The 17,962-nt window shown below is 50.8% G+C and overlaps 2 long non-coding RNA genes across 2 annotated transcripts; both read right to left on the bottom strand.

Moving 5' to 3' along the window:
- Window positions 1-3,248: 3,248 nt before the first annotated feature.
- LOC114002325 lies at window positions 3,249-5,727 on the bottom strand. The gene is made up of 3 exons (XR_005567066.1): window positions 5,672-5,727; window positions 5,295-5,488; window positions 3,249-4,729 (listed from the first exon to the last, which is right to left on the bottom strand). It is a non-coding gene; the product is annotated as an uncharacterized LOC114002325 (long non-coding RNA).
- A 3,106-nt stretch (window positions 5,728-8,833) lies between these two features.
- On the bottom strand, window positions 8,834-10,072 carry LOC120325176. Its single transcript, XR_005567063.1, has 3 exons — window positions 9,614-10,072; window positions 9,047-9,214; window positions 8,834-8,953 (listed from the first exon to the last, which is right to left on the bottom strand). It is a non-coding gene; the product is annotated as an uncharacterized LOC120325176 (long non-coding RNA).
- Between the last annotated feature and the right edge of the window lie 7,890 nt (window positions 10,073-17,962).

The following is a 17,962-nucleotide window of genomic DNA, read 5'->3' on the forward strand; positions in this document are numbered from 1 at the left end:
GGGCAGCGAAGGGAGCTCCGCGGGGCTGCGGGAGCTGCGGGAACACCGGGAGCACCGCGGGGCTGCGGGAGCCGCCCCGGGCAGGGCAGGGCAGGGCAGGGCAGGGCATGTCCCCCCCGCCCGCACAGGTGAGCGCGGCTCGGCACCGGGAGCAGGCAGGGGGGGTTAGAAAGGGGAAAGAAAATAGGAATAACTAAGGAAAGTAGGAAAGGCTGCGGTTCGGGGGAAGGAGAGCGCGGCCGCGCTGCGGGAGCCGGCGGGGATGCGGGGCCGGGCGGACGCGGTGCCTGCCCCGCCGGGCTCCCCGCAGTGCCCCCGCGGCTCCTGGCCGGGCGGAGCTCTGTGCGGGGCTGGGCGCGGGGTCCGCAGAGTCGGCCCGGGCGGGGGTCGGGGCGTTGCCCCCGGGCACGGGGAGCGGGAGCGGCGGGACCGGGAGCATCCTTCGCTCCCTCCATCCCTCCCTCCCTGCACGCGCAGGGATGCTCCCGCCAGGCTGGCACAGACGCGAGCACAACTTTTTGCTGGCTAACGCGGCTGGAGCTGAAGCTCCTTTCGCCTTCCCCAGGCTGATGCTGCTCCCGTGTCCTGAGCAACAAACTGCAGCGGGTTGTTTTATTGATCCCAGACAGGAATGACTTGCTCTCTAAACTACAACTTAAAGGATGCTGCTTGCATAACAGGTGGGAATAGCTGGGATCTTACATACTAATTATCCGTCACCTTTTAGGCTCAGCAAAAGAGGGTTTGTGGGTTTTTTGCAAGGAGGGTTCGATATTCTGGTGCCACGTGATTTATTTCCCTTGGGTTAAGGAGTTGGCTTTGTCTGACAGTTCTGTGTAGTTAACTGAATTTAAAACACTAGGTAAAGGTAAAGACAAGGCAGAGTGAAGGAAGGCTATTAACCGTCAGAGAACTCAATTGCCTTTTTCTTTGCTCTCGTGGTCTTTGTGAGTTCTATTTGCTGGGCCATGCTGGAGATGGCTGATCCCCATCAGGGGCAGGGGTGGGCACAGCCCTGGTACTGTGCAGGCCCTGCCAGGGAAGCTGCTACTCCTTCGAAATCCTCTTCTGGGTTTGAAAGTCCCTAACTCCTGCCAGGTCTCTTTTGAGGTGTGTTAGATTAGAGCAAGTGTGGGGTTTCTTCCCCCTGTGGCCTGCAGTGCCCCCCTCCCCCCCGTGCCAGCAGTTGGCAGAGTCCCTTTGCTGCTGCTGCTGCCCTGGTGTTGAGCCCCGCGGTTCCCCAGAGGACGAGCCTCCCTTTGCAGAGGATTTGGCGCGGGGGGAGGCGGAGCGGCGGCGAAGAGCGGCGAGGAGCGGCTGAAGGAGATGGAGGCCGAGATGGCGCTGTGAGGAGCGGGGGAAGGGGCGGGGCTTTGTGGCCATGGCAACGGGGGCGGGGCCGGGGCTGCAGGGAGGGGAGGAGTGCCATGGGAACGGGGGGGCTTGGGGTGGCCATGGCAACGGGGGCGGAGCTTGGGCAGTGGGTGGAGCCTGAGTGTGGCCATGGTAACAGAGGCGGGGTCGCTCTGGTGGGTGGGGCTTAGAGGCAGGAGGAGCTTTGGGGTGTTAATGATTGTGGGCGGGGCTTGGAGGTTAATGGCGGTAGTGGGTGGGACTTGGGGCAGTGGGCGGGGTTTAAGGGTGTCCATGGCAATGGGGTGGGGTTTGGGGCAGTGGGAGGAGTTTGAGTTCCTATGGCAACAGCGGTGGGGTCTAAGGGGTTGGGGTGGGCGGTGCTTGGTTTCCCCGTGGCCATGTGGGCGGGGCCAGGGGCTTGGTGATGGGGGTGTTATTGGGAGGGCTCTGGGTGTTACTGGGAGCACTGGGAGGGTGCTGGGGGGTCACTGGGGTGTCACTGGGAGCACTGGGAGGGTGCTGGGGGGTCACTGGGGTGTTACTGGGAGCACTGGGAGGGTGCTGGGGGGTCACTGGGGTGTTACTGGGAGCACTGGGAGGGTCACTGGTGTCACTGGGGGGGTGTCACCGGTGCCCCTCCCCCCCCAGGTTCGAGCAGGAGGTTTTGGGGGCTCCAGGCCCCGCCCCTGGGGACCCGCTGGCCCCGCCCCCCATCCTGCAGCCAATCATCGCCACCAACACCTACCAACAGGTGACCTTTGACCCCCTGAAAATGACCCCTGACCCCCCCAATGTCCCCCAATGTCCCCAATGTGTCCCCAATGTCCCCAATGTCCCCCCAATGTCCCTCCAATGTCCCCCAATATCCCCAATGTCCCTCCAATGTCCCCCAATGTCCCCCAAGGTCCCTCCAATGTCCCCAATGTCCCCAATGTGTCCCCAATGTCCCTCCAATGTCCCCCCAATGTCCCCAATGTCCCCAATGTCCCTCCAATGTCCTCCAATGTCCCCAATGTGTCCCCAATGTGTCCCCAATGTCCCCAATGTCCCCCAATGTCCCCAATGTCCCCACAATGTCCCCACAATGTCCCCCAATGTCCCCCAATGTCCCCCAATGTCCCCCCAATGTCCCCAATGTCCCCCAATGTCTCCCCAATGTCCCCAATGTCCCCCCAATGTCCCTAATGTCCCCAATGTCCCCCCAATGTCCCCAATGTCCCCAATGTTCCCCCAATATCCCCCCAATGTCCCCAGTGTCCCCAGTGTCCCCCAATGTCCCCCCAGTTGGAAATGTTTGCCATCATCCAAACACATGTACAACTCACAGCTGTCCCTCCTCACGTCCCTCGCAGGTCAGCAGCGACAGCCTTGGAGGAGCCTCAGGATTGCTCCCTGCAGTGATCCCTGCTCCAGCCTTGGAATACAGAGCAAAAACCCAGGGAATGCTCCGTGCCTGCAGCTCTCCCGCTCTGGGCTGTGCCACCTCCACACAGCTTCTCCTGGGAAGTTCTCTGCAGCCCAGCACAGGAGGATCCAGCTCTGCTCGCGGCCCTCTGCTCCTGGAGTCGTCGAGGAGCAGCTGCAACAATTCCCCGAGTCCCATTCCCGCCTTTCGGGACGTTTCCTTGGAGCTCCCTTTGTTCTGTGACATGTTCCAAACCTCCTCAGATCCCCCCGAAAACTCCCCCAGGACCCCCCAAACCCTCCTGTGACCCCCCAAAATCCAGCAGAGACCCCCAACCCCCCCCAAATCCCTCATACCCTCCAACTTCCCCCCAAATCCCTCGTTCCCCCAAATCCCTCATGTTCCCCCAAATTCCCCCAAATCCCTCATGTTCCCCCAAACCCCCCCCAAATCCCTCATGTCCCCCCAAATCCCTCATGTCCCCCCAAATCCCCCCAAATCCCACTCCCACCTTGCTGGCGAAGCACAGGGAATTGATGGATTCCCCAAAATTCTCCTCCAGGGAGAAAATGGTTACTAACATGTCTCCAATTTCCCCTCTCCCCCTGGGGAGGGGAAATTTGGGATTCAGGGAGGAATTTGGGGATTTAGGGGAGAATTTTTGGATTCAGGGAGGATTTTGAGGGAAATTTGGGGGTTTAGGGCTGTCTCATCATCGGACATCCTTGGATACTGGTATCGCTTTGTTCGGGTCTTTTCCATCTGGTGTCTGGTCTCCTGTAAAACACAACTTAGGGCACAGAATTAGTTTTTCCCCAGGGCTAGATTTCCTTGAGGGACACATTGGATCTCTCCATCCTTCCTCATAACCCACCAGGTATTTCTGGGCCCTTGAGCAAAACCAATCCCACGACTGGGTTTGTCTTGGCCTGAGGGAGGAGTGATCCAAAGGGCCTTACCTAACATACCTTTGAGATGGATGGCTGGAACTCTGTCTCCATCTCCAGTGTGGAGGGATTCTGCTTGGGCAGGACCAGCTCGGTTGACAGAGCCTCTAGTGTTGACGAGCCAGGTGGCCTTGGCTAAGTTCTTATCCCAATTTTTGTAAGTTCCCTCACCTAGTGCCTTTAGGGTTGTCTTCAACAGTCCATTACACCTTTCTACTTTTCCTGCAGCAGGTGCCAGATATGGAATGTGATAGACCCATTCAATCCCATGCTCCTGTGCCCAAGGGGCTACTGGGCTGTTCTTGAAATGAGTCCCGTTGTCTGACTCAATCCGGCGCTCACTGAGCTCCCTGTGGAGCTGCTCCCGGGACTCCTTGAGCTCCCTCTGGAGCTGCTCCCGGGACTCCTTGAGCTGCCTCTGGAGCTGCTCCCGGGACTCCTTGAGCTCCCTCTGGAGCTGCTCCCGGGACTCCTGGAGCAAAACTCAAGAACTAACAGCAAAGAACAGGGATGGTTTGGTTTGGTGCTGAATGCCATGGGTGTAAACGGCAGGTCTGAGATAAAGAAGTTTTTTCCCAGTTTAGCCCCCTCAGCCCCTGTCCTATTGTGACAGGCCCTACTGAACCCAAAATGGAGAGAAATCACCCCAAAATGTGGAGAAAACATCCCAAAATAGGGATTAAAACCCCCAGAATGTGGCAAAATCAGCCCCAAATGGGGAGAAATCGTCCCAAAACACCCCAAAATGGAGAGAAATCAGCCCAAAATAGGGACAAATCACCCCAAAAGTCTCCAATTTCCCCCCCAGAATTCCCAAACTTCCTGAAATCCCAGGAATTCGGCGTTTTCCCACCTCCTCCTCCCCGGTGACTGGCACCCAGGTGAGGTTGGGCACGTGGAGCTCGTTACTGTCGGGGCTGATCCGTCGGATTTCGAGGTCTGCTCTGCGCTCCCCTCTCCACAGCAGCAGATCCCGCAGGGATTCGTTGTAGATCTCCAGGAAACTTGCTGAAAACTGGTACTAAAACAGCCTCAGTCAACCCGAAAGCCTCGGAATTCGGCCCCTCCAGCCCAAAATCCCCCCTACAATTCCCAAAATCTCTGGAATTTGGGGCGATTTGGGGAAATATTGGAGAAGTTGGAGGGAACTGGGGAATTTTTGGAAGGGTTTTGGGGGAAATTCTGTGGGATCTTGAGGGGTTTGGGGTTGACTTGCGTGGACTTGAGGTCAATTTTTGTGGATTTTCAGAAGGTTTTGAGGGATTCTTGATGGAATTTGCGGGGGTTTGGGTGGATTTCAGGGGAATTTTGGTGGTTCCCTCACCCCACTCGGAGGCAGCTTTCCCACAGCTCCGGCTGGAGGGGGATTTTCAGTGGATCTTTGACAGATTTGGAGTGAGTTTGGAAGGATTTTTGCTCCATTTCAAAGGATTTCAGCTCAGTTCTGCAGGATTTCCTGGGATTTGAGTGGATTTCAGGGGGATTTTGAGGGACTTGGATGGATTTTGTTGGCGTTTTTTACGGGATTTGGGCGGATTTTGCTGGATTTGGGGCAGTTTCGGGGGAGGTTTCGGTGCTTTGCTCACCGTACTCTGGAGCTCAGGGTGCTCTCTCTCCTCTCCCGCTCCCTGAGCTCCTGATGTAGAGTCTCTGTGGACTCCTTGAGCTGCTCCCTGGACTCCTGAAGTCGCTGGTTCTTCTGCTCTAAGCTACGTTTTTCTCTCTGGACCTTCCGGAGTCGCTTCTGGGCCTGGCGCAGCTTTTCCCGGAGCTCCCACATCTGCACCAAGAAGTCCCAGGGCAAGGGTTTGGGGGGGCACAGGGGGCTCCTGGGGGGACACCTGGGGTTGGGGACATCAGGAACGGGGTTTGGGGCCATTGGGGAAGGGTTTGGGGGCATCAGAGATGGGTTTGGGGGCATCAGAGAGTGGTTTGGGGACACCGTGGGGGTCTCAGGCCTCACCCGCTCCTGGTGCAGCTGCAACCGATGTCTTCTGCGGGGTACCTGGGGGACAGGGGACATTTGGGGGAATTTGGGGACATTTGGGGGGTTTTTCAGGTCCTACCTGCAGCTGCAGGACTGTGTGTATTCTGGGGGGTACCGGGGGGAGAGGGGACATTTTGGGGAGGCTGAACTCCCTCTGGAGCTGCTCCCGGGACTCTCTGAGCTCCCTCTGGAGCTGCTCCCGGGACTCTTTGAGCTCCCTCTGGAGCTGCTCCCGGGACTCTCTGAGCTCCCTCTGGAGCTGCTCCCGGGACATTTTTGAGGGGGGAAAAAAGTGATTTTTGAGGGAAAAAATGACATTTTTGAAGGCAAAAAAGGGATTTTTGAGGGGAAAAAGGGCATTTTTGGGTGCAGCCCTTCTCACCTCGTCGGGCTGGGTGACAATGAGTGTTTTGGCATTCTGAGGGCAGAAGTGCAGGTGCTGCAGCCCCCGCTGCCGCTCCGACTCCTCCGGCAGCACGGACCGCACGCGGCAGAACACGGGGATGTTATAAGTAAAATCAGCACTAGGCTCAAATATCGTAGTAAAAAGTTTTATTATAGATTTATATAAAAATCAAATAAGCAAATATACAGCGCTGGGTGACTTGATGAGCTTTCCTTGCTCATCCAAGGCACACTTCAATAATTTCCAATCTGCCTTTTATAGGTTTGTAGCTGCTTGTCTCTTTTAAAATCCCCTCCTTTTGTTCCGATTCCTCTGCTTTACGTCATCAGGTCTGTCTCTGCAGGCTCTGTTCTGTTGCCAAGAGGCTTCACGCCTGCGTTATCTTGTTGCTAGGGGACAAGCTCGGCTCTGTTCACTTCATCCTTCTGACGTATCAGCTTTTTCTGCACATGTGCCATCTTGCCGCTGGGAAATAGTTCTGTTCTCTTTTTCGGTTCTTTTTCTTATTACATAACATAACAAAATATCACTAATTATTGTAACTTAACATTATGGTTTGTGTGATATGTAAATATTTGTGATTCGTGAAACAAATGGGTGACTACATTAAAACAAAACAAGTGGATTACAAAAATTCCACTACACTCTCTCAAGGAAACAAAACAGACTCTCACAAGGTCAAAAGGTCTAAAACTTCCTTACTATCTTAAGAATGAAATATAGTACAACTTTAAGTCTTTAGGCACCTACTCGCCCAAGAATACATGAATTATGACTGGCTGTAGAGATAGCTCTTTTAGCCTTAGCTGTAAATATAGTAGAACTTTAAATCTTTAGGCGCCTGTTCGTCTGAGAATACATGAACTATGACTGGTTGTAGAGATAACTCTCAGCTTTAACTGTGAGAAAACTTACACATTAAACATTTAGCAAAAACCCACAGAATATACATGTATATGATACAATCAATATGCATGAGGTAGTCAAGACAAACACTAAATGAAACTATTACTTGAAACTTATAGAAACTTGAGACTTCGTTTACCGCAGTTTGTAATTACAGTGTTGCGAATATAATTTGATAAGCAAATTATCTCTCCTTTGGCTTTTATTGGCTATCACAGGGATGTTGTCCTGGAAAACGGGGAAAAAAACGGGATTTAGGGATTTTGGGAGAGTTTACGGGGTGTTCCCCTCATAAAATGCCCCCCTCTGCCCCGGACCCACTTTGGGCTCCTGGGTGTCATTGTGGAGGCGGCGTCGCTCCATCTCCAGCTGATGGATCTGTTCTTCCTGCTGATCCAGGAGGGATTTTTGCCATCTTTGCACCTCCTGGAGAGCAACCATCTGGTCCCGCTGCAGGCTGACATGGTCCTCGACCCGCCTCCGGTGAGCCTGGGGAGGAACGGGGGGGAAATGGCACTAAAAGGGAGCTCCCACTGGAGCTGCTCCCGGGACTCCTTGAGCTCCCACTGGAGCTGCTCCCGGGACTCCTTGAGCTGCCTCTGGAGCTGCTCCCGGGACTCCATGAGCTCCCTGTGGAGTTGCTCCCGGGACTCCTTGAGCTCCCTCTGGAGCTGCTCTTGGGACTCCTGGAGCAAAACTCCAGAACTAACAGCAAAGAACAGGGATGGTTTGGTTTAGTGCTGAATGCCATGGGTGTACACGGCAGGTCTGAGATGAAGAAGTTTTTTTCCAGTTTAGCCGGGTTGGACGGGGTTGGAGCCAGCTGGTGTGGTGGAAGGTGTCCCTGCCCAGGTGTTCTGATCCCATTAGGAAGAGATGCCTCAGCCCGAATTAAGGTGTAAATGGGACCCTTTGCTGACAACAGGTGGAGCAAAATGGCGGCCACCGCGCCGCCGCACGGGCGCAGCCAATCAGCAAGCGGGATTCTCCTTAAGGGGGAACAAAGCGCGGCCATTTTGGGCAAGACACGTGACAGCGGCAGCCAATCAGCGCTGAGCACACGCAAATCTTTATTAATTCTTTTGTTTTTAAAAACAAGATAAGAGCGGAGCGAAGGGCAGAGCGAAGGGTGGGGCTTGATCTCACTTTCTGTTGGGCTTGGGGGTGCCGATCACACGGTCTTTCACCTGGGGGGGGATGGGGGCGGGTGAGACCCCCAAAACCAGCCTCAAGACCCCCCAAATCCCCCGTGACCCCCCAAAACCCCTCCAGTGACCCCCAAGCCCCCTCAAATGCTCCCGTGACCCCCCAAATTCCCTCTGCGACCTCCCCAAACCCCCCTGAATCCCACCCAAAACTCCCCCCAGACCCCCCCAAGCCCCTCTGTGACCTCCTCAAACCTCTCCCCAGACCCCCCAAGCCCCCTCTGTCACCCCCCAAATTCCCTCTGGGACCCCCCAAACCCCTTCAAATGCCCCCGAGGATCCCCCAAAACTCCCCCAGTGACACCCAAACCCCCTCAAATCCCCCCCAACTGCACCCCGGACCCTCCAAACCCCCCCAACTCCAACTTAAATTCCATCCCAAATCCCCCCAAAACTCCCCCAAACCCCTTCAAATGTTTTTGCAGGGGGAAAAAGGGATTTTTGAGGGGAAAACCCAACATTTTTGAGGGAGAAAAAACAAAATTTTTAGGGGAAAAAGGGCCATTTTTGAGAGGGGATAAAAGGGATTTTTGAGGGAAAAATGACTTTTTTGAAGGCAAAGAAGGGATTTTTGAGGGGAAAAAGGGCATTTTTGGGTGCAGCCCTTCTCACCTCGTCGGGCTGGGTGACAATGAGTGTTGTGGAGTTCCGTGGGGAGAAGTGCAGGTGGTGCAGCCCCCGCTGCCGCTCCGACTCCTCCGGCAGCACGGACCCCACGCGGCAGAACACGGGGATGTTGTCCTGGAAAACGGGGAAAAAAATGGGATTTAGGGATTTTGGGAAAGTTTAGGGGGTGTTCCCCTCATAAAATGCCCCCCTCTGCCCCGGACCCACTTTGGGCTCCTGGGTGTCATTGTGGAGGTGGCGTCACTCCATCTCCAGATGGTGGATCTGTTCATCCTGCTGATCCCGGAGGGATTTTTGCCATCTTTGCACCTCCTGGAGAGCAACCATCTGGTCCCACTGCAGGCGGAGATGGTCCTCGACCCGCCTCCAGTGAGCCTGGGGAGGAACGGGGGGGAAATGGCACTAAAAGGGAGCTCCCACTGGAGCTGCTCCCGGGACTCCTTGAGCTGCCTCTGGAGCTGCTCCCGGGACTCCTTGAGCTCCCAATTCTCACACTCCAGGCCCTGTTTCTCTGTTTGCACCTTCCGGAGCCACTCTCGGGCCTGGCGCAGCTTTTCCCAGAGCTCCTGTGATTGCACCCACAGGTCCCAGGATGAGCGTTTGGGGGGGCACAGGGGGCTCCTGGGGGGACACCTGGGGTTGGGGACATCAGGAACGGGGTTTGGGGACAGTGAGGAGGGGTTTGGGGACATCAGGGAGGAACTGGCTCCGGATTATCCCAATTTTTTTTTCCCCTCCCCATAAGCTTTTGGGAATTCCAGGCCCCCCACAAACCTCTGCGTTTTCCAGGTTTCCAACAGTGCTCGCTCCCGAGCTCTGGTCTCATCCTGTTCCTGGCACCACTCCCTCTCCTCCTGCAGACACCGCTCCAGCTCTGACTCCAGGGAGCTGCTGGAAAGTCCCAGAATTGAGTAATTGAGTCCATTTCTGGAATTCCCTTTTCTTCCAGTTACAAGGCCGCGGGTAGTTGTTCTTTGGTATGTTACTCTCCCATTCTGATGTCTCTTCTTCACCCAGCATCACTGTTTCCACCGTTGGTTTGGGTGCCCAGATAGATATTCGGTATTTTATCTTTATCTCCTCCAGCTGATATCCACAGCTTCTCATATATCTGCGTGATGTTTTCCTCCAGCAAAACCGCCCTTAAGGTGTCATCAGAACATTGTGCCAGCCTATGCAACCTTCTGGCTTGTACACTCGGGATCAAGGCTTGTAATTTCGTAATTCCTAACCCACCATCCTTTGTGCTGGAATATAGAATGGCATCACAAGTGCTGGCTGGTAGATGTAACCATTTCTTAACCGTCGCCCTAATCTTTAAATCTAGTACTTTCAAAAATCCAGCTTTTATCTCTGTATGATCTGCTAAGTATATTATTCGAGGGATCACATATGTTCTCAACATATCCACTTTTTGTAATGGTTTGAGTGGTGCTTCACTAATGCGGCATAACCATGTTTCTATTTTTGATGACAAATCTGGTTTAGCTATTTGTACCCAAGGATCGATTTGAACGCCAAGATATTTCTCAGAACTACCCGGATTGACCATATTGAGGGGTGTACCACCTATAGTCCACGGAGGACAATCATTAATTGTATATGCCTCTCTAGCAGGCTTTATGAGAAAACCATGACATTTTTCCCCTTGCGTCTTGAGACCGGTTAAATCGCAAAATGTCTCAAGAATCTCGATGTTCTTTTTCATGCCTTCCCAGGATCCACTAAGTAAGACCAAATCATCAGCAAAAGCCATTGCAGTAATCGATTTATTTCTGAATTGGAACCCTTCTCCATACTGTTCTAATTCACACAATAAAGGATCCATAGCCAGATTAAATAGCAATGGAGACATAGGGTCCCCTTGTTTAACACCCACTTTAATTTGAATTGGATCTGATTGTTTATTATTAATGCCAATTCGGGTGTAGATATTTTCATACATGTTTGCAATCAAATTAATTATATGGACATCTACCCCTTTTTGCTTTAGGCCTGTGATAATGTGTTGGTGACTTATTGTATCGAAAGCTTTCGCGATATCAACAAATACCACTCCCAGTTCATTGTGTTCTCCTTTTGCATTCTTCATAAGAAGTTGTAATAATTTTAAATTTTCAGAGCATCCCGGCGATTTTATGAAACCCCTTTGTCTAGGGTTTATGGGGCATGCCTTTGTTAGCCTAGCCGTCAGTATCCTTGACAATAACCTTAAGATTACAGACCCGATCGTAATGGGTCTCCCATTGTTGATGTCATTGAGACGGTCTGGCTTAGTTGATTCCGGCAATAATACAGTTCGGCATTCCCTTATCATGTCCGGTATTCTTCCAGATGTTAACCATAAATTAAAAATTTCTGTTATTTGTGTATATTTGGGATCCATTTTAGTTAATTCTCTTATTGTGGTCCCATCCGGCCCAGGAGCTGTATTTTTATTTATCTCATTAATGTTCTTAATAATTTCTTTTTCAGTAATCATGGCTTTAAAAGCGGTGTTATCAGCCATACCTAGAGATCGATAGTTTCCAAGATTTTGAAACCCCCCAGTTGTTTCCCATCTGGTTTTAAACACTGGTCCCCTCATAAAATGCCCCCCTCTGCCCCGGGCCCACTTTGGGCTCCTGGATGTCATTGTGGAGGCGGCGTCGCTCCGTCAGCAGTTGGTTAATGGGTTTGTCCTGCTGATCCAGGAGGGACTTTTGCCATCTTTGCACCTCCTGGAGCACAGCCACTTGGTTCCGCTGCACATGGAGCTGCTCCTCGACCCGCCTCCGGTGAGCCTCTGTGTTCTCGGAGATGTTTGAGAGCTCTTCCTCACGAGCTCTGGTCTCATTCTGTCGCTGCTCCTCCTCCCGCAGGCGCTGCTCCAGCTCTGACTCCAGGGAGCTGCGGGAAAGTCCCAGAATTTCTCCCTGAATCCCCCCCAAATTCCCATCAAACCTCTTCCCAAAGCCCCCCCCAAAAGTCCCGAGCCCCCCGGAATTCCCAACTCCCCCTTAGAATTCTGAAATTCTTCCCAAATCCTCCCTCTGATCCCCTAAATGCCCTGAATTTTCCTGAATTTCCCCCTGAATTTTCCTGAATTTCCCCCTGATTCCCCACCAAATCCCCACCAAATCCCTTCCCAAACCCCCCTCAGAATTCCCAAATCCTCCCTCTGACTCCCCAAATGCCTGGAATTTCCCCCTGAATCCCCCCAGATTCCCTGAATTTCCCCCCAAATACCCTGGGTGTCTGAATTTCCACCCAAATGCCCCCAAATCCCCTGACTTTCCCCCCAGATTTCCCCCTGAATCCCCCAAATTCCCAAATTGGAATTCCCAAACCTCGAGGGGCTTGGGGGATTTGAAGGCAATTTGGAGGGAATTGATGCAATTTTGGAGGGGGTTTTGTGGGGAATTGGGGAATTTGTCAAAGGGTTTTGGGGAATTTCTGTGGGGAGCCTTGAGAGAATCTCAGAAAATTCCCATGTTGAGGGATTTTGAGGAAATCTCTGGAATTTGGGGCGATTTGGGGAAATTGTGGAGAAGTTGGAGGGAATTGGAGAGTTTTTGGAAGGCTTTTGGGGGAAATTCTGTGGGATCTTGAGGGGTTTGGGGTTGACTTGCGTGGACTTGAGGTCAATTTTTGTGGATTTTCAGAAGGTTTTGAGGGATTCTTGATGGAATTTGCGGGGGTTTGGGTGGATTTCAGGGGAATTTTGGTGGTTCCCTCACCCCACTCGGAGGCAACTTTCCCACAGCTTTGGCTGGAGGGGGATTTTCAGTGGATCTTTGACAGATTTGGAAGGATTTTTGCTCCATTTCAATGGATTTCAGCTCAGTTCTTGATATGGTTTGAAGCTGGCTCCCTGCCAAGTCTCCAAACCTTACCACCAGAAGTCCCCCCCCAAACCTCAGGGAGAAGAGGGAGTTAAAAACTAAGAAAACCCGAAACAAGAGAGAAACAACCAAAGTGAGATATATAAATATATTTACACTTATATACAATTAAAATATTCAATTTCACAAGGGAAAAGGGAAGGGCGAAGGGAAAGGGAACAAAACTAAAATAAAATATATACATATCCCAATTAGTGACCCAATATCTAACAACTAAAAGTTAGCAAAGAAAATAGCTCACTACTCTCCTGGGACAACCGAGAGTCGCTCCGGAACGATCACTGGCAACCTCCGTCTCCCAAGGTCGGCAAGGCCTAACCAGGCCTCGCTCCCCAACACGGCAGATCAACAGCAGGGAACCTGCACCTCCAAGCCGCCGGAAGGAAAGAGAGTGAAGGCCTCTCCTCGTAGGGAATACTGGGTAAATCTGGACCCTTCCTTGGTTACAAACTGGTCACCAAGGAAGGCCTAGCCCAAACCACCACATTCTCCACCCCTTATTCCATACTATTTTTACACAACACCTAAGTATCACGTTTGCCTATATCCCGCGCATATATATACACATATACATATATATATATAGTTCTTGTTGGTCTCTTGGCGCAGTTGTCTCGTCGTTGGAAAATCAATACCAATGTCAGTTCAGTTCAGTCCAGATCTTTGGTCTCCTCAGTCACAATTACAGTTCTGATTTATGGCTGTTTCATCACTGGACTGTCTCATCACTGGATACCAGCATCAGCTTAGTTCAGGTCTCTCTCTCTCTCATCTGGTGACTGGCTTCCTGTAAAAACACAACTCAGGACATACAATTAGTTTTTCCCCAAGGTTAAATTTCCTTGAGGCACACACTGGATGACTCCATCCTTCCTCATTATCCACCATGTATGTCCTGGCCCTTGAGCAAAGACAATCCCACGAATGGGTTTGTCTTGGCCTGAGGCAGGGGTAACCCAAACAGCTTTCCCTAGCATTCCCCTCAAATGGATTGCTGGAACTTTATCTCCATCAACAATATGAAGGGATTCTGCCTGTGCAGGGCCAGCTCGATTGACAGAACCCCTGGTGTTAACTAACCAGGTAGCCTTGGCTAAGTTCTTGTCCCAGTTTTTATAAGTTCCTTCACCTAGTGACTTTAGAGTCGTCTTCAACAGTCCGTTATATCTCTCAACCTTCCCAGCAGCTGGTGCGTGATAGGGAATGTGGTACACCCATTCGATACCATGTTCCCTCGCCCAAGTGGTGAGTAATTCATTTTTGAAATGAGTCCCGTTTTCTGACTCAATACGTTCTGGGGTCCCGTGTCTCCACAGGACTTGCTTTTCAAGGCCCAGAATGGTATTCCGTGCCGTTGCGTGGGGCACTGAAAAAGTCTCTAACCATCCCATTGTTGCTTCCACCATGATAAGTACGTAGCACTTACCTTGGCAGGTCTGTGGCAGTTTGTTATAATCAACCTGCCATGCCTCTCCATACTTATACTTATCCCATCGTCCACCATACCACAGGGGCTTCAGTCTTTTCGCCTGCTTAATCAGTCTAACCACCCCCATAGGGCATTGGCTCTCATCCACGAATCGGTGTACAGGTAGAGTCTTGGCCATCCTTCTCTCTCTGCGATATCCAGGGCCAATTGGACTGCTTTGAGTTCCGCAAACTGACTCGATTCGCCTTTACCTTCAGTGGCTTCCGCCACTCGTCGGGTGGGACTCCAAACGGCTGCTTTCCACTTCCAGCTCCTCCCTGCAATACGGCAGGAGCCATCGGTGAAAAGGGCATGGAGTGTCTCTTCGTCTGGCAGCTGATCAAATGGCAGAGCTTCTTCAGCTCGGCTCACTGGTTCTTCTTCTTCTTCTGCCAGACTGAAGTTCCCACCTTCAGGCCAGTTGGTTATGATTTCCAAGATGCCAGGGCGATTCGAGTTCCCGATTCGGACACGTTGCGTAATCAAAGCGATCCACTTGCTCCACGTGGCATCGGTGGCATGATGCGTAGGGGGCACCTTCCCTTTGAACATCCAGCTCCAGACTGGTAATCGGGGTGCCAGGAAGAGCTGTGCTTCGGTACCAATTACCTCTGAAGCTGCTCGTATGCCTTCATACGCCGCTAAGATTTCCTTCTCCACAGGGGTGGAATTGGCCTCAGAACCTCTGTATCTTCAGCTCCAGAAACCCAGTGGTCGCCCTCGCGTCTCACCAGGCACCTTTGGCCAGAGGCTCCAGGAGGGACCTTTATCTCCAGCTGCAGAGTAGAGCACATTCTTTACATCTGGTCCCGTTCTGACTGGTCCAAGAGCAATTTCTTGCTTGATCTGCCTGAAAGCTTGTTGTTGCTCAGGACCCCATTGGAAATTGTTCTTTTTACGGGTCACAAAGTAAAGAGGGCTCACAATCTGACTGTACTCTGGGATGTGCATCCTCCAGAAGCCTGTGGCTCCCAGAAAAGCTTGGGTCTCTGTCGCGACGGAAAGCTCTAGACACCTCAATGTGAGAATCCTGGAACTTCGTTTATTGTAGATTGACAGCAGCTTAATATACACTCTATAATAGGTTCATGAATATTACAAAGATTAGGCTCATTACTGGTACTCAGTTAGGTGGTGATATCATCTTAACTGCTTTCCATTGTTTACACAGGTGGCTCGTTAAGTGTCTTTGTTTTGGTAATGCCTAGCTCCTGTTTTTCAGCTCAGTTTAGAATACCCAAGGACGCTGCCGCTTTCTCACGGCCCTGCTATCTCAGACTTTCTCATGGGCCTAGTCTTATACTTTAGCAGCTCATCCATAGACTTAGCCATGTTCATATGTCCTCACATTTCTAACCAATCTTCTATAATTCCCCCGTTTTTATTTTGGGCCAACAATGCTTTCTTTGTCGTAGTATTTACACGTCTAGTAATACAAGAAAAGGCAACACGAGCTATTACTAAGATTACAATAACTGTCAATATCCATCGTAGACCTTCCTTAATATAACTTAGAGCCCATTCAGATATAGAACCAAAGATAGATTGAAGCCATGAGTCTATAGGACTAGTTGCTACTGTCACTTTCTTTGTATGATCTGTTAACCATTGCAGTTGTTTATGTATGGAGTTACTGTGATCTGAAAGATTAAAACAGCACATACCGTCAAAGTCCTTACAGCCATGGCCTTGTGCTAACAACAGAAAATCAATAACATCTCGATTTTGTAGGACGGCATGACGTAAACTACCAACGTCTTGTGCAAGTTCTGCCATTACTCGGGTGGTGACATTTGATTGTTTTACAGCCCAGCATGCAAGTTTGCGAATGGATGTTAATGCCTGTGCCGTGCCTACACCTGGGACAATAGATCCAAAGACAGTAGCTGTTTTACCCCATAGCTCTACTTTATCATCACAGTCTGAGGAAAGTTGGTTTAGGCTCCTCTTTTGTTTGCGTGATGAAGTTAGATTAAAAGGCTGTAAAAAGGATGGGGATAACAGCGTAAGTGATCCTATATAGCAGGGCCCTCCGAAGGCACGTACAGGAATGCCAGGCCAAGCTCTGTCACCACAAATAAGAAATACACCTGGTGGTAAGGCACGTGCAGTGTTGTTAACCCAAATACCTGGTGAGGAAAGTTTGACTTCAGCTCCATATGCCCCAAGGCCCTGGTTGTTAGTATTGTTAGTGCCACGATAGTCTCCTACATTTTTATAATTAAACCCTGGGGTACGTGAAGTGACATCAGTCCATCTAGACAAATCGTGGCTTTGATGTGCACTTAACACAGAATGAAATGTTCCCAGCATAAAGCAAGTTTGAGTCCCATTATCACTTGTATTACGTACCGACAATGATCCCATTAAGTCTAACTCCTGGGGACTCTGGGGTAAAGAGGTATTGAGAGCTTTTATAAGGCACGCAGATGTATTAGAGATAATTATTTCATTCCCACACGATGATGAAACCCAACCAGCAAATAGTAAGTTTAACTTATATACCGAGTTAAAAGGCATACCAAATAAGCAAGTACGAAAAGGATCTGAGGCAGATGCCAAGGACAAGCAAAAGGATGATTGTCCTGTTTGATTTGCCCAGGTGACCCATATGTTTTTCTGAGGGTCAATGGTGTGAAGAGCCTCAATATTGGCAATCATACCCGTGAAAAGAAGAAAACCTATTACATAGCCATCCAATGAAATAGACAGAAATCCTAACATCTTTGCTATACTAATACACAAAAACAGTAAATCAAGTCCGGGCACGTAAGTCTTGCAGTTCCTTTGTGTACAGTTACTCAGTTAATTCAGATGCTGTTCCAGTGTCTCCCTCTTCAGCAGGTGCAGGGGATTCAGGTATTGAAGAGGCTGGAGGTGGTGGTGTAAGGTCAGGTGAGGCTGCAGGCACCACAGGTGTCTCTCCTCCTCATTCTCCAGGGCTCTCAATCGCTGGCTTGACCCAACGACTGGGAACCCACAGGGTACCTGTAGAAGTAGACACACAGAAGTAACCTCGGCCTCTAAAGATGACTTCTGCTGGACCTTCCCACATCCCAGTTTTAGGATTCCGATAATGAACCTTCATGGGTGGTCCTTTCGACACCTGCTCTTTCTGATTATGTTTGACGATAGGAGGTACTGAATCATCTCCGAAAATACACAAATGGTTAAGGAAAAAAGAGTTTTGCTAACTCTCTCTCGGGCATCCCTGATGTCTTTGTATTTCTCAAGGTAGCTTTTAATTGTTCCATTCATTTGCTCTACTATAGCTTGTCCAGTAGGCGAGTGAGCTATGCCCGTAACATGCTTTATGTCCCACTGCTGCAAGAATTGTCCCAGAATCCTGCTAACATAGGCAGGTCCGTTATCTGTTTTTAACATTTTAGGGACTCCCATGACAGCAAAGCAATCTGTCAGATGACGCTTCACATCTTGGACCTTTTCTCCTGGCTGCAGCGTAGCCCATACGAAGTGACTGCAGGTGTCAATTGACACATGCATGTATTTCAATCGACCAAAAGCAGGAACATGTGTGACATCCATTTGCCACAACTCATTAGCTTTTAGTCCTTTGGGATTAACTCCCACTCCGAGGCCTACTCCTTTATTTTGCTGACTGCAAATAGGGCATGCTTTCACTATTGCTCTGGCATCTTCAATTGACAGTCCATATGAGTGACTGAGACCTTTTGCATTTTGATGATATACAACATGAGCCTCACGTGCTCTCAGGAAAGGAGATATAGGAGCTTCTGTCACTGTTGACAC

Source organism: Pipra filicauda, unplaced genomic scaffold (assembly GCF_003945595.2).
Source record: "Pipra filicauda isolate LSUMZ 115617 unplaced genomic scaffold, ASM394559v2 scaffold872_size75937_pilon, whole genome shotgun sequence".
NCBI classification, from domain to species: domain Eukaryota; kingdom Metazoa; phylum Chordata; class Aves; order Passeriformes; family Pipridae; genus Pipra; species Pipra filicauda.